This window comes from Anomaloglossus baeobatrachus, chromosome 3, assembly GCF_048569485.1.
Source record: "Anomaloglossus baeobatrachus isolate aAnoBae1 chromosome 3, aAnoBae1.hap1, whole genome shotgun sequence".
In the NCBI taxonomy this organism is placed as follows: Eukaryota; Metazoa; Chordata; class Amphibia; order Anura; family Aromobatidae; genus Anomaloglossus; species Anomaloglossus baeobatrachus.
This window is the reverse complement of record NC_134355.1, coordinates 630,965,312-630,978,878: the sequence shown is the minus strand read 5'-3', so window position 1 is coordinate 630,978,878 and position 13,567 is coordinate 630,965,312. Positions and strand designations below refer to the sequence as shown.

Below are 13,567 nucleotides of genomic sequence, written 5' to 3'. Positions count from 1 at the left end.
GGGATGTGCTTTATTGCATTCAATGCAATAAAGCACATTGAAGAAAAAAAAAAAAGTAATTTAATTCTGAGATAGTAGATAGATAGACAGAAGAATAGATAGAGGGATAGATAGATAGATAGATAGATAGATAGATAGATAGACAGACAGACAGACAGACAGACAGACAGACAGACAGACAGACAGACAGACAGACAGACAGACAGACAGACAGACAGATAGATGACAGATCGCTGCATTTCCCACGGTCGGCAGTGAGTTCACATTACCGGCCGTGGGAAATGACCGGTAATTACCTCTGCTGTCTGCTGCATTCATTCAGCGCTGTGTCTGTGACACATCGCGGCTGGATGTAAGCAGTGCAGGACCTGTGGATTATGCCGGAGCTGTGTGGATTACGCCGGAGCTTTGGTGCGGGAGGGGTTAATAAAATGGTTAACGAGGCTTGTTGGTTTTATTTAAAATAAAGGATTTTTCGGTGTCTGTGTTTTTTTTCACTTTACTTACGGGTTGATCATGTCAGCTGTCACATAGATGCTGCCATGATCAAGCCTGGGGTTAATGGCGGTGATCCACCCCCATTAACCCCTTATTACCCTGACCGCCACTGCTACACGGCGGCAGGAAGAGCCGAGGACACTCCCGGTGCTGCCGCAAAATGCATGCGACAGTCCCGGGGCAGCTGCGGCTGATATTCTCGGCTGCCGGAGGGGGAGTGAGGCGGGGGACATTAACCCTGCCCCTCTCCCTCCCCAGCCTGAGAATACCGGGCCGCCGCTGTGTGCTTACCTCGGCTGGACGGTAAATATGCAGCGGAGCCCACGTTCTTTGTTTTCTATATTTACGTTTTCTTTCTATGTGTGTTCTATGTGTCTGTGTCTATGTGTTCTATGTCTGTGATGTGTTCTATGTCTGTGATCTGTGTGTGTTTACTCTCTGCACGGCTTCCTCTTCCTGTAATGACATCACTTCCCTGCAAAACCGCAGCAAGTGATGTACATTACCGGAGGTAAACCGCGAAATACCGCAGGGAATAACGCAGGAAAACGCAGTGAACCGCACAGAATTTGCTGCCTGCGTTATTCCCTGCGGGATTTCATGATTAACATTGGAGTCAATGGAGTGAAATCCCGCAGCGACGTGCGGAAAAGAAGTGACATGCAATTGTTTTTGCTGCGGGAATCCCGCAGCAAAACATGCAGCTGTCAAATTCCTCCCAGTGCGCACAGGATTTTTTTTCTCCATAGGATTTGCTGGTGATTCACTGCAGAGATGTTATGAACATTTTCTGCAGCGAAACATGCAGCAAATCCGCGAAAAATCCGCGGCAAAATCCGGTAAGTGCGCACATAGCCTAATAATTATATTTGATGGAAACCGTTGCGCAGAATATGCCACTCAGCAGACAGACAATTACCCACACCCCTTTAACCCCTTAAGGACGAAGCCAGTTTTGTCCTTAATGCCCAGGCCATTTTTTGCAATTCTGACCAGTGTCACTTTATGAGGTTATAACTCTGGAACGCTTCAACGGATCCCGGTGATTCTGACATTGTTTTTTCGTGACATATTGTACTTCATGATAGTTATAAATTTAGAACGATATTTTTTGCTTTTATTTGTGAAAAAATCGGAAATTTGATGAAAATTTTGAAAATTTTGCAATTTTCAAACTTTTAATTTTTATGCCCTTAACCCAGAGAGTTATGTCACACAAAACAGTTAATAAATAACATTTCCCACATGTCTACTTTACATTAGCGCAATTTCTGAAACAAAATGTTTTGGGGTTAGGAAGTTAGAAGGGGTCAAAGTTCATCTGCAATTTCCCATTTCTTTGTCGCTCCATTGGGAGACCCAGACAATTGGGTGTATAGCTATTGCCTCTGGAGGCCACACAAAGTATTACACTTAAAAGTGTAAGGCCCCTCCCCTTCTGGCTATACACCCCCAGTGGGATCACTGGCTCACCAGTTTTGTGCTTTGTGCGAAGGAGGCAACACATCCACGCATAGCTCCACTTTTTAGTCAGCAGCAGCTGCTGACTATGTCGGATGGAAGAAAAGAGGACACATATAGTGTCCCCAGCATGCTCCCTTCTCACCCCACTGTATGTCGGAGGTGTTTGTAAGGTTGAGGTACCCATTGCGGGTACGGCGGCAGGAGCCCACATGCTGATTCCTTCCCCATCCCTTTTTACAGGGCTCTGGGTGAAGTGGGATTTACCGGTCTCCAGGCACTGAGACCGTGCTCCATCTACAGCCCCTGGAGAAGATGCTGGATGGAGCGGAGTACATCAGGGACATGGCCCTGCTTCCTCAAGGTACTCTGTGTCCCCGTGCATTTGGCGCTCACACCGCAGCATGCTGGGTGTTGTAGTGCGCCGGGGGACATCAGCGCTGCGGCGCCTGTGCCATGGCCTCATTCAGCTTTGCTGAAGCAGGCTCACTTATGGGAATTGGTCGCGCCGGCCGCTGGGACTGCGGCGCGGCTGGCACTTGTAGTGCGCCGGGGACTTCAGCGCGGCCTGCGCTTTTACGGCGGCCGCGCTGATAACTAGAGTCCCCGGCTTTTGCGGCCTGCTTCCGTTCGTTCCCGCCCCCAGACCGGCCAGTCAGGAGAGGGGCGGGACGCTGGCCACTTCCAGGAATCGGTCGCGCCGGCCGCTGGCAGCGGCGCGGCTGGCACTTGTGGTGCGCCGGGGACTTCAGCGCGGCCCGCGCTTTTACGGCGGCCGCGCTGATAACTAGAGTCCCCGGCTTTTGCGGCCTGCTTCCGTTCGTTCCCGCCCCCAGACCTGCCAGTCAGGAGAGGGGCGGGACGCTGGCCACTTCTATGAATCAGTCGCGCCGGCCGCTGGAACTGCGGCGCGGCTGGCACTTGTGGTGCGCCGGGGACTTCAGCGCGGCCCGCGCTTTTACGGCGGCCGCGCTGTTAACTCGAGTCCCCGGCTTCTGGGCCTAGTCTCCCTTCGTTACCGCCCACAGGCCTGACAGTCAGGGTAGGGGCGTGACGCTGCATAGAGCAGAGCTGAGAGCTGGAGTATGTTTTGCATACTCCACCCCTCTCACTGTGTGCACTGTGAATCCGGATTCCCGCACTTTCTCAGGCACGCCCACGGCTTCCTTCTCTACAAGGACACCGGCAGCCATTAGTGTCAGTTTCTGTACGATACAGAGACAAGTGTGGAAGACCCTGGCATTCTGATAGTCACACAATCGCTGTAACAGGCGTTAAGCAGCACCTGTGGTGCTAACCCCACTAGTGCAGAAGTGCACTTATAGATATGCTTGCACTATATACATTGCACTGTTTGGTCGCACGTTGTATATACCCTCCTGGATTATGCGGAGGAGTTATCAGCATATTCTCTGTGTAAAACAAAGGTGCAGAACCACATGTTTTTCTATACAGCTGGTACAGCATGTACGGCTATACGGCCGGCAGGTACATAGACTCCCATTGTATGCACTAATGGCCAGGGGATGAGGACGGTGTCTGCAGTATTTACTGACAGTTTTTCTGAGACTATGGCTATGATACTAGAAGCCTAGCAGTCCGGACATGTCTCTCACAATATGGGCACTGTTGAATCATTGATCCATGGCCCCCCTCAGTGTGAATAACTAACAGCTCCGGGAATGTCACACGCATCCCAGAGTCACGGCTCTGCACGGACGTCAGTCCCAGACAGCCTAAGTGGGCTCGCTATGAGCGGCCTCGGTTTCATCAGGGTCCTAACAGAAGGACTCGCTGTGTAATGAGGCGGAAGTAGCGGCTCAGGATTCTGATCCTGAGACCGCTCTCAATCTGGATACACCTGATTGTGACGCCATAGTAAATAATCTTATAGCGTCCATCTATAGAATGTGGGTTATTTCTCACAGCTCCTCCAGTGGAGGAGTCAGCTTCACGTATTTTTCTGGACCACTCTGCCTTCAGAAAGGCAGTCCAGGAACACCACGCTTATCCAGATATGCGCTTCTCCAAACGGCTTAGGATACACGTTATCCCTGTCCCCTGACTTGGTCAAGGACTGGACCCAATGTCCCGAGCGGCATCCTCCAATCTCCAGGCTTGTAGCTAGATCCATAGTTGCAGTGGGAGATGGAACTGCAAACTCAAAGATGCCACTGACAGACAGATGGATCTCTGGTCGAAAGCCATCTATGAGGCTGTCGGCGCACCGTTGGCTCCGGCATTCTCTCCCTTGGGGCACTCCAAGCTATTTCAGCTTGTCTTACACAGATTGACACGGTTACACGTACATCTGTGCCGCAGGTGGCATCCTTAACCTCTCAAATGTCTGCATTTGTTTCTTACGCGATTCAGGTTGTCCTGGACTCTGCGAACCGTGCGGCGGTAGCCTCCGCTACTCCGTGTTTTTAAGCAGAGCCTGGTCTGCTCGTTAAGTGAATGGAAGGCAGATTCTGCTTCCAAAAAAGGTTGCCTAACCAGTTGCCTTTTTCTGCTGACCGACTGTTTGGTGAGCGTTGGATGTAACCATCAAACAGTCCAGGGGTAAGGATTCATCCTTTCCTCAGCCCGGACACAACAAACCCCAACAGAGCAAGAGGCAGTCGGGGTTTTCGGCCTTTTCGAGGCTCGGGCAGGTCCCATTTTTCCTCGTCCAATGTGGACTCAAAAGGATCAGAGGAGCTAAGATTCTTAGCGGGCTCAGTCTCGCCCAAAAAAGCGACAGTCTGAAAACCCGCTTCCAAGGCGGCTTCCTCATGACTTGCGGCCTCGGTCGGTAGCAGGCTCTCCCGCCTTGGCGATATTTAGCTGCCATAGGTCAATGACCATTGAGTGTGAGACATTCTGTCTCACGGGTACAGGATAGAGCTCACTTCTCGTCCTCCAACTCGATTCTTCAGAATTTCTCCACCTCCCGGCCGGGCCGCTGCTCTTCTGCAAACAGGGTGCACTCTATAGGCAGAAAGAGTGATGACCCCCGTTCCTCTTCAGGAACAAGGTCACGGTTTTTACCCCAAATTCTTTGCGGTACCTATAACAACGGGCCGTTCCGTCCCGTTCTGGATCTAAAAATGCTCAGCAAGCTCGTGGACACCAGGCGGTTCCGGATGGAATCCCTCCGCCATGTCATCGCCTCAAGGTCCCAAGGATATTTCCTAGCATCATTAGGCATCAAGGATGCTTATCCACACGTGCCGATTGATCCAGAGCACTAGCGTTTCTACGCTTCGTTATAGGAGACGAACACCCTCTGTTCGTAGCTCTACCTTCCGGCTAGCGACAGTCCAACTGGTCTTCGCCAAGGTCAGGGCAGCAGTAGTCACAGTCCTGCACTCTCAGGGTCACTCTGTGGTCCCGTATTTAGACGATCTACTTGTCAAGGCACTCTCTTAGGAAACATGCCAACACTGCCCGAACGTTGCGCTGGAGACTCTCTAGAGTTTTGGGTGGATCATCAACTTTGTAAAGTCAGATCCGACCCCGACCCTATCGATAACATATCTAGGCATAGAGTTTCTTACTCTCTCAGCGATAGTGAAGCTGCCGCTAGACAAACAGCATTCACTACGGGCTGCAAGCTCTTCTTTAAGAACCAGTCGCACACATTGAGACGCCTCATGCACTTCCTACGTAAGATGGTAGCAATGGAGGCAGTTCCTTTCGCGCAGTTTTACTGCGTCCACTACAATGGGACATTCTCCGCCAATGGGACGAGGAGTCGACGTCCCTCAACAGAGTCGTCGTTCTTTCTCAGGCGGCCAAGGAATCTCTACGGTGGTGGCTTCTTCTCACCTCTTGGTCAAAAAGAAGGTCCTTCCTATCCCCGTCCTGGGCGATAGTTACGACAGACGCGAGTCTATCAGGGTGGGGAGCAGTTTTTCTCCACTACAGCGCTCAGGGTACGTGGACTCAGCAAGAGTCCACTCTTCAGATCAATGTTCTTGAACACAGAGCAGTGTATCTTGCCCTACAATCCTTCCAACAGCGGCTGGAAAGCAAGCATATCCGACTTCAGTCGGACAGCTCCACAGCGGTGGCATACATCAACCACCAAGGAAGAACGCGCAACCGGCAAGCCTTCCAGGAAGTCCGGCAGGTTCTGATGTGGGTGGAAGACACGGCATCCACCATATCCACAATTCACATCCCAAGTGTGGAAACTAGGAAGCTGACTTCCTAAGTCGCTGAGGTGTGGCCGAAAGAGTATGGTCTCCTCACCCGGACGGGTTTCAGGAGATCTGGCGCCGCTGACAGAGGCCGGACGTCGATCTAATGGCGTCACGGCACAACAACAATGTGCCAGCTTCATGGCACGGTTTCACAATCATCGAGCTCTGGCGGCAAACGCCTTAGTTCAGCATTGGTCGCAGTTCCAGCTACCTTAGGTGCCACCTCTGGCATTGTTGCCCAGAGTACTGCGCTAGATCAAGACCGACTGCGGCCGCGCCATCCTCGTCGCTACAAATTGGCCGAGGATGTTGTGGTACTCGGTTCTGTGGTGCCTCACGGTAGGCTAACCGGGGGCACTACCAGACCAATCAGACTGGCTGTCTCAAGGGCCATTCTTCCATTTGAATTCTACGGCCCTCAACCGGATGGTGTGGCATTGAGTCCTGGAACCTAGTGTCGTCAGGATTACCTCAGGACGTGGTTGCCACCATGAGACAGGCTAGCATACCAACGTCCGCCAAGATTGACCACAGGACGTGGAAGATGTTCTTATCTCGGTGCTCGGCGCAGGGTGTTTCTCCCTGGCCGGTTGCATCGTCTATGTTTCCTTCCTTCCTGCAATCTAGGTAGGAAAATGGGTTGTCGCTCAGTTCCCTTTAGGGACAAGTCTCAGCGCTATCTGTATTTTTTCAGAAACGACGACTTCCTCAGGTACGCACGTTCCTACGGGGAGTTTGTCTTCTCAGCACTCCGTACAAGCGGCCGTTAGAGCCCTGAGATCTGAACAAGGTTCTAATTGCTCTCCAGATGCCGCCTTTCGAGCCTTTGAAGGATGTCTCCCTTCCCGTTTTTCACGGGAAGTGGCCTTCTAGTAACGGTCTCGTCTCTTAGGAGAGTTTCCGAGCTAGCAACGCTCTCATACAAACTCCCTTCCTGGTCCTTCACCAGGACAGGGTAGTTCTGCGTCCGGTTCCGGAATTTCTCCCTAAGGTGGTATCCCATTTTCATATCAATCAGGATATCACCTCACCTTCTTTGTGTCCTCGTCCAGTCCATCAATTTCAGAAAGATTTGCAATCTGTTGGTTCTGGTGAGAGCACTCAGGTTCTACTTCCCGCATGGCGCTCCTGCGCCACCCGGATGCACTCTTTGTCCTTGTCGCTGGTCGGCGTAAACAGTCGCAAGCTTCCAGATCCACCCTTGCTCGGGGGCTCGAGGAACCAATTCTTGAAACCTACAGTTCTACTGGGCTTCTGGTTCTCTCAAGGCCGAAGGCCCATTCTACCAGAGCCGTGGGTGCATCCTGGGCATTACGGCACCAGGCTACGGCTCAGCAGGTGTGTCAGGCACCCACCTGGTCGAGTCTACTTACTTTTACCAAGCATTATCAGATGCATACCTACGCTTCGGCAGACGCCAGCCTAGGTAGATAAGTCATTCAGGCGGCGGTGGGCCACCTGTAGGAGAGGGCCGTTTGACGGCCCTATCATGAGGTATTCTTTTACCCACCCAGGGATTGCTTTTGGACATCCCAATTGTCTGGGTCTCCCAATGGAGCGACAAAGAAGAAGGGAATTTTGTTTACTTACCGTAAATTCCTTTTCTTCTAGCTCCAATTGGGAGACCCAGCACCCGCCCTGTTTTCTCGGGGTTTTTCTGTTTTTTCGGGTACACATGTTGTTCATGTGGTATGGTTCAGTTCTCCGATGTTTCCTCGGATTGAATTGGTCTTTAAACCAGTTATTGGCTTTCCTCCTTCTTGCTTTGGCACTAAAACTGGTGAGCCAGTGATCCCACTGGGGGTGTATAGCCAGAAGGGGAGGGGCCTTACACTTTTAAGTGTAATACTTTGTGTGGCCTCCAGAGGCAATAGCTATACACCCAATTGTCTGGGTCTCCCAATTGGAGCTAGAAGAAAAGGAATTTACGGTAAGTAAACAAAATTCCCTTCTTTTTCAACAAAATTCACAAAACCATTTTTTTAGGGACCACATCACATTTGAAGTGACTTTGAGAGGCCTAAGTGACAGAAAATACCTAAAAGTGACACCATTCTCAAAACAGCACCCCTCAAAGTACTCAAAACCACATCCAAGAAGTTTATTAACCCTTCAGGTGCTTCACAGGAACTAAAGCAAAGTGGAATGAAAAAAAGCAAAAAATAAAATTTTACCTAAAATGTTGCTCTACCCCAAATTTATTCACTTTTAGAAGAAATAACACAACAAAATGAACCCCAAAACTTGTTACCCACTTTCTTATGAACGCGCCAATACCCCACATGTGGTCAGAAACCTCTGTTTGGACAAATGGGAGGGCTCGGAACAGAAGGAGCAATATTTGAATTTTGGAAAGCAAATTTGGCTGAAATAGATTGCGGGCACCATGTTGCATTTACATGTCCGCTAAGGTACCTAAACAGCAGAAACCCCTCACAAGTGACACCATTTTGGAAACTAGACCCCTTAAGGCTTCTATCTAGGGGTATAGTGAGCATTTTGGATCCACAAGTACTTCACAGATTTTGATAACGTTACGTTGTCACATTGAAAATTTTCATTTTTTTCTCAAAAATGTTGCTTTAGCATCAATTTTTTCACTTTTTCAAGAGGTAATTCCAAAAATTTGACCCCAACGTTTGTTACCCACTTTTTTATGAGCGCGGTGATACCTCACTTGTGGTCTGAAACCTTTGTTTGGAGAAATGGGAGGGCTTGGAACGGAAGGAGCAATATTTGAATTTTGGAAAGGAAATTTGGCTGAAAAAGATTGCAGGCACCATGTCGCATTTGGAGGACCCCTAAGGTACGTAAACAGCAAAAAAACACCACAAGTGACCCCATATTGGAAACTAGGCCCCTCAAGGAATTTATCTTGATGTTTGGTGAGTACCCTGAACCTCCAGGTGCTTTACAGAAGTTTATAACGTTGAGCCATGAAAATAAAAAAATAAAATTTTACCACAAAATTGTTACTTCAACCAGGTAGCTTTTTTTTTCACAAGGGTAACAGGAAATAAATCACCATGAAATTTATTGCGCAATTTCTCCTGAGTTTGTTGATATCTTGTATGTGGTGGAAATCAACTGTTTGGGCACACTACAGGGCTCAGAAGAGAAGGAGTGCAGTTTGACTGCAAAATTGGCTGGAATCAATAGCGGACGCCATGTTGCATTAGGAGAGCCCCTGAGGTGCCTAAGCAGTGGCGGTCCCCCACAAGTGACCCCATTCTGGAAATAAGACCCCTCAAGGCTTTAATCTAGGTGTATATTGAGCATTTTGAATCCACGAATACTTCACAGAATTTGATAAGCTTAGGTTGCCATATTGAAATTTTCATTTTTTTCCCCAAAATGTTGATTTAGCGACACATTTTTCACTTTTTCAAGAGGCAACAACAAAACGTGTACCCCACAGGTTGTTATCTAATTTCTTGTGAGCGCAGGGATACCCCACATGTGGCCAAAAACCTTTGTTTGGATAAATGGGAGGGCTTGGAATGGAAGGAGCACCATTTGAATTTTGGAAAAGTTGAAGTAAATTGCGCGCACCATGTCACATTAGCAGGGCCCCTTGGGTACCTATACATCAGAAACCCCCCACAAGTGACCTCATTTTGGAAACTGGACCCCTCAAGGATTTTATTCAGGAGTATAGTAAGCATTTTGAATCCACAGGTACTTCACAAAAATGTTGCTGTAGCAACAAATTTCTCACTGTTAAGGGGGCTTTACACGCTGCGACATCGCTAATGCGGAGTCGTTAGGGTCACGGAATTGGTGACGCACATCCGGCCGCATTAGCGATGTTGCTGCGTGTGACACCGATGAGCGATTTTGCATCGTTGCAAAAACGTGCAAAATCGCTCATCGGTGACATGGGGGTCCATTCTCGATTATCGTTACTGCAGCAGTAACGATGTAGTTCGTCGCTCCTGCGGCAGCACACATCGCTATGTGTGACGCCGCAGGAACGAGGAACCTCTCCTTACCTGCCTCCCGGCCGCTATGAGGAAGGAAGGAGGTGGGCGGGATGTTCCGGCCACTCATCTCCGCCCCTCCGCTTCTATTGGGCGGCCGCTCAGTGACGTCACTGTGACGCCACACGGACCGCCCCCTTAGAAAGGAGGCGGTTCGCCGGTCACAGCGACGTCGCCGGGCAGGTAAGTATGTGTGATGCGTCTGCGCGATGTTGTGCGGCACGGGCAGCGATTTGCCCGTGTCGCACAACAGATGGGGGCGGGTACCCACACTAGCGATATCGGGACCGATATCGCAGCGTGTAAAGTAGCCTTTAGGCTATGTGGCCATGATCCAGCGACACGGCGTCTAGTACACAGTGTCAGCCTCCTGCAGAAATGTGAGTGTTGTCCACGGGAGAACGCAGCTGCCCATGCCCACGATTTGGGTTCAGGCTGCTGTGGACTTTAGTTTTATTCTACCTGCAAAGAACACTCATCTCCGCAGCATAAATTGACATGCTGAGGCTCGGGAAGCTGCGGCACAGGTCGGTTTATGCTGCGGAGAAAAGAAACACAGTGGGCACGGGATTTCTAAAAATCCTGCCACTGTGCTTCTACTGCACAACGCAGCGTTATGGACGCAGGGAAAACACTCTGCGCCCAAAACGCTGCAAACCCTGATTGTGGGCACACAGCGTAAAATGCTACAGTGGATGAATGGATAGATGTCAAACATATATAACGTCCCACCCCCCTGCATATTCTAAGCTGGCGCCCTTTAGTGCCTTTCATGTGACACTAAAGGATGCCTAGCCTTGTATTTAGCCCAAAAAAAAAAAAAAAATTAAAATAAATGACGTGGGGTCCCCCCTATTTTTGATAGCCAGCTAGGGTAAAGCAGACAGCTGTAGCCTGCAAACCACAGCTGACAGCTTCATCTTGTCTGGTGATCAATTTGGAGGGCTCCCCAAGCTGTTTTTTTTTTTTTTTAATTATTTATAAATAAATAATTAAAAAAAACAAACAAACGTGGGGTCCCCCCAAATTAGATCACCAGCCAAGGTGAAGCTGACAGCTGTGGTCTGGTATTTTCAGGATGGGAAGAGCCATGGTTATTGGACTCTTCCCAGCCTAAAAATAGCAGGCCGCAGCCGCCCCAGAAGTGGCGCATCCATTAGATGCGCCAATTCTGGCGCTTCGCCCCAGCTCATCCCGTGCCCTGGTGCGTTGGCTAACGGGGTAATGAATGGGGTTGATACCAGGTGTGTAATGTCACCTGGCATCAAGCCCAGCAATTAGTTATGTCACGGCGTCTATCAGATACCCGACATAACTAATTGACAGTAATAAGAAAAAAAATTGACAACAAAAAAAAATTTATTTGAAAAAACACTCCCCAAAACATTCCCTGATTGACCAATTTATTGAAAAGAAAAAAAAAAAATCCACTATAATCCATTTGGACGTCCCACGTCGCCTCTGGACCTTCTAGAATATGGGGGACACGTTCAGGGAACGTATCCCCCATTTTCTAGGAGGGCAGACCCTCCATTTGAGGAGAGTGGGTGCAAAAAGCTGCACCCACCCTCCCCGGGTCACAGCTGCACAGTGCTGAGCAGCAGCCAGCGTCCTGAACACAGGAAGCTGTCATCTGCTCGGCACATGTGACCGGCGTCTGCAGAGAAGGAGGAGGGGGCCGCGGGGGATCAGCGCTCCGGTATGTATGACACCGGGGGACACCGGGGGACACCAGGGGGGGGGGTAGGGGGGGACCCGGCAGGGCCTAGGGAGCAGGTTTCTGTCGTATGTGTTATGGCACATACGACAGAAACCATAGGAACAGTGGAAATGCGGCCGGCGCGCTGCTGTGCTCTCCGATGCGCGCGGCCATCTTGGATTTTCGGGAGGGGGTTGGGGGTCGGGGGGGGCACTTTGGGGATACCGAGGGACCGGAGGGAACCGGGAAAAAGATTTATCTCCCATCTGGCATGTTTGATCATGCCAGATGGGAGATAAATGATTTTTTACCGGCGCGGTCATTTACTATAACTTGATGATCGGTATACGGTGTATACCGGTCATCAGGTGAGCGGGGACCGGAAAAACCGGCCCGAATCATGATCTCCAGGGTCTCAGCTACCCCCGGCAGCTGAGACCCCGGAAATTTTCTGACTCTGGGGGGCGCTAGACCCTTTTTTCCGACCGCCGTTTTAAAACGGCAGAAAGGAATAAGTACCCTTTTTTAGTGCCGTTTTAAAACGTAACGCGGTCGTAATGGGGTTAACCCCCTTCAGCCCCCAGGCATTATGCGTTTTTCGGGGGGGGTTCCTTCTCTTTCTTCCGAGAGCCGTAACTTTTTTATTTTTCTGTCAATCTTGCCATATGAGGGCTTGTTTTTTGCGGGACGAGTTGTACTTTTAAATGGAACCATACGTTTTACCATATAGTGTACTGGAAAACGGCAAAAAAATTCCAAGTGCGGAAAAATTGTGTGATTGCACAATAGTTTTTGGGATATCTTATTCACCGTGTTCACTATAAGGTAAAACTGTTGTGTGATTGTGATGCCTGAGGTCGGTGCGAGTTTGTAGACATGAAACATGTGTAGGTTTACTTGTATCTAAGGGGTTAAAAAAATTTCAGAAGCTTGTCCAATAAAAGTGGTGCACGTTTTGCGCCATTTTCTGAAACACATAGCGTTCTCATTTTTCGGATCTATGGCTCCGTGATGGTTTATGTTTTGCGTCTCGAGCTGACGTTTCTAATAGTACCAAATTTGCGCAGATGCTACGTTTTGATCGCCTGTTATTGCGTTTTGCGCAAAACTTGCGGAGACCAAAAAAAGGTAATTTTGGCATTTGGAAATGTTTTGCCGCTACGATGTTTACTGATCAGATGAATTGATTTTATATTTTGATAGATCCGGCATTTCTGAACGCGGCGATACCAAATATGTGTATATTTTTTTTAACCCTTTAATTTTCAATGGGGTGAAGGGGGGGGAGATTTGAACGTTTAGGTTTGTTTAATTTTTTAATACTTTTTTTTAACTTTTTTTTTTTTTATTTTACTAGTCTCCCTAGGGGGCTATAGCGATCAGCAATCCGATCGCTCTGCCATATCTGCAGATCACAGCTACAGAGCTGAGAACTGCAGATTTGCTGCTTTACTTTTAATGTCGGCTGTATTCCGGCATTGAGAGGAAGTGACTCATGTTAGCTACAGGTGTCGTCACATGACCCTGTGCTACCATGGCAACCACTGTAAGTCACGTGATCATGTTAGGTGACTTCCGATGGGGGCGGGGTCAGAATAATGGTGGCGCGCATATACATCTCGCTGCCAGATTTTGGCAGCGGGATATAAGGGGTTAATGGCCGCGGGTGGAAGCAATTCCACCCGCAACTAGCAGGCACACATGTCAGCTGTTGAAAACAGCTGATATGTGGGCAGATCGCC

The 13,567-nt window shown here is 49.4% G+C and overlaps 1 protein-coding gene across 1 annotated transcript in view; it reads right to left on the bottom strand.

Moving 5' to 3' along the window:
• Window positions 1–13,567, bottom strand: part of DDX1 (DEAD-box helicase 1) — a 135,807-nt gene that overhangs the window by 88,247 nt on the left and 33,993 nt on the right. The window lies entirely within an intron of this gene.